Genomic DNA, 3,425 nt, shown 5'->3' on the forward strand with positions numbered 1-3,425 from the left:
TTCTCGTCCGGGACTGAATCTGAAAAATTTTCAAGCATATACCTTAACGGTACTAAAGTCGCCCAGAGAAGCAAAGCGAGAGAGAAAACGAGCGCGTGTGTGTGTGTGTGTGTGGGAGAGCAGCATCCCAGCAGACGAGAGAATACGATTTCGTCTTCGGCTTTTTTGTTAGCAGGAAGCTGTTATCTCTAGGCTTTTGTGCTGGAATTTGTGTTTGTTGGGCAACATGGCGAGCATCCTCAGCAAACACCCTCAAATAAAAGTATGCAGGATGAGGGCAATGGGGATGGGGGCAGGCGGAGGCGGAGGCAAAGAGAGAATCGGAATCGGGGAGAGAAAGGGAGAGAACAAGACTTTGGCTAATGCGTGGGTGGCAAAAGCGGAAAAACTGTTACAATGTGAGTGTATGAGTATGTGTGTGGGTGTGTGTCTGTGTGTGTGTGTTAAGCTGCAGCAAAAAGGAAAACGAAATGGTTGAATATGAATGAAACAGCCGCCACAGCCAAAATGCAGAATACCGACCGACCAAACCCATGAAGTGTTGGGAAGGGAACGGGATGGGCATCGTGGGTGAAGAGGTGACTCTGAGACGGGCTGAGTGTATCCCATCCACATCCACGAGCCCCACGGGGCATTGCTCAACTCAAGCATTCTTGCCATGATGTTCATGATGGGTTTTTTTTTTCTTCTTCTCTGCTAGAAACTTGGCTTGGCCTACGATTGCTGTTTGTGCTCTTCATCAGCCAAAAGGCAACTTGGCCGTTGTCGCGTTTTATTTTTCTTTTTCACATTTTCGTTTTCCTTTTTTTCTCGCTTTTTCTGCCCTCAATGGGACTCTCTGGGCGAATTGAGAATGAGTGTGAACGCTAGAAAAGCGCATTCTCACATTTCAATTAAATAATACCACGAGCGTGTTTCAGTTTTATTATTATTATTCGAGGGGATTCCTTTGGTTGGACATAAAATGTATCTCTTTTTCAGGCAAACAGTGGATATCAAGGGTCTATGGGATTTGGCGAGAATTGCTTCAGACTCTGACATGCTCCATCAAGTTCAAGTTCATATGTTAAATTTGTAAATTGTTGCCTTAAATAATCATTATGTTAAATTATTCAAAGAATATTATATATTCTGCTTTAAATTACTAAAAGAATTACCCTTTAAGCAAGTTGTCTAACTAAAAATTCATGATTTAAATATTTATTCGGGAAGTGTGAAAAATTTTCTGGATTTTTTTTTTTTTTTTGTTTTTTTACCTAATATATCAACAAAAAATGTAAGATAAACAAATTAAATATACTTTAATTGTCCAAGCAAAAATTATCTAATAAATTTACATATTTAAGACTCAGAGTTACGTTTGATTAATGAAACATATTATTTTTCAAAAAACAAAACCATTTAGGGCTTTGTCCACATTTTAAGTCTAATTTTCTCGACTTTCAAAAAAAAACTGAATAAAGAAATATTTCTTATATAAAGCGGGCATAAGCCGGCTTAAAGTCAATAAATCTTACTAATTTTTAAAATTTTAAATCATTGGCAGCACAAAAGGTGAGCAGGTTGTCTGTATAGCTATTTCAAGAACCACCGAGTTCTATCATCAGCAGACTTTGCTAAAGAATCCACAGTTAGAATGACCATACCATATCTTCAACGCTAAAAGTAGTTGGGAATTGCAACTAAATGAAACGAAAAAAGAACTGTAACGGCAGATTCCAGATTTAAGTGCATACCCTAGGGCGCAATCAGAATTAGTGTAAAGGCATAACCAAATAACCGTCGAAATATTTTTTAGTTATTTTTTTGTCGGATCGGACTACTATATCATATAGCTCCCATACAAACGGCAAAGTAACAAAGAGTGACTTTTTTACCAAAAAAAAACTTCCTTATTATCTAAAATATTGTCTCCAATTTAATATTGGTGAGTTAATTCACCTGTAAACGACTGTTTTAAACTATATCTTATAGTTCCCATAGGAACGATCGATGGAAAATAGTGACTTTGATCACTAACCATACAACACGTATGATTTTTTGATTGCAAACGCTAGCCTAGTCATGGAACCCCAGAGAACTTCGGCAAAAACCTGAACGTTCGTACTCTCGATGAAAGCGTAATATGGGAAGAGGGCCAAGCAGCTACGGAAATAATTTAGTCTGGCACAGACTACAGAACTGCGAAGGCAGGCCTACATATGTCGTATGTCAATCGTTCTGTCCATGTATGTGTACACTCTTCGGTACATGCTCAGGCTTCGTAGGGTGTGTGTGACGTGAAGTTGTACAACAGCGCATTCCACTAGCTCGTTCGACAACAAAGTGTTAAATTTGCGTATTGGATATGCCCCTGTTGAAAGAATATCAAAACTTTTGGCATCAGCTTCGTATGTGTCCCAGTGGCTGTGTCGATATAATTACACTTTTAGGAACTCTGTAGAGAAATTACACACAATTAAGGATAATAAACATTCCAAAAACAGTTTTTCTTTTGATCCAATCGAAATACTTCATTATGACATTTCTCAAAAAAAAAAGGTTTCAAACATTGGTAGATAAAAGCACTTAAATTAAGATTTTCTTTCAATTGAAATTGAACAAATAAAAAAAAACCATTTGTTATTCTTATTTATATTTTAAATAAACGACCTTTAGATGTAAAACAAAAAACATAAATTAAAAAAAGATTTAAATTTCAAAGAAATTATCAAGGAGCAAAAAAATGTGTTTAAACAATTTCGCAATGTCTATTTAGAATATTAACTTATTGTTCTAACTTGTTTATAGTACAGTAAAATACTTTATACTACTTACTTATTTGAATTATAAGTATAATTATTCAAAATACTTATTTAAATAATTATATAAACTACTCTTCTATCCAAATCGATGGATATGACTGTTTAAAAATATATTTATTTGTTTGACTTCAATTGAAGATTTATAAAAGATTGAATTATGAGTATTCTTTACTTAAGTGGGTATACAAAATTCGTATCCTTTGTGGGTTTGTTCACTTTATATTCTTTGTTGTTGTTGTTGCTGTTGGTTTTCTCTCAAGTGGCTTGGCTGTGCGGGTATTAATAGCAACTCGTGTTGCGTTTAAACTGGACACACAACAATGGATCTAACGCGCCCAGTCACCCATTCCGCTAACCCAAATGACCCCCCCGACCTCAGCTCCAACTCCACAACTCCCAAAAAAAAAAAAAAAAAACCCCAAACCCCCTAGGGCACATGTTAAGGTTGGCAGAAATTTTCTATATGTTCGTCATGTATAAAAATACAAAATGGACAATGCAAGACAAAAAAGAAAAAAAAATAAACAAAAATAAAGAAAGACACATACAAAATAAATGTGTGGACATAAGGGAAGAGTCGGTTGGAAATGTGCACAACTCAACGGTCAATTGGGGGCGAAG

The sequence above is a fragment of the Drosophila tropicalis genome, unplaced genomic scaffold (genome assembly GCF_018151085.1).
Source record: "Drosophila tropicalis isolate 14030-0801.00 unplaced genomic scaffold, ASM1815108v1 contig_593, whole genome shotgun sequence".
NCBI classification, from domain to species: Eukaryota; Metazoa; Arthropoda; class Insecta; order Diptera; family Drosophilidae; genus Drosophila; species Drosophila tropicalis.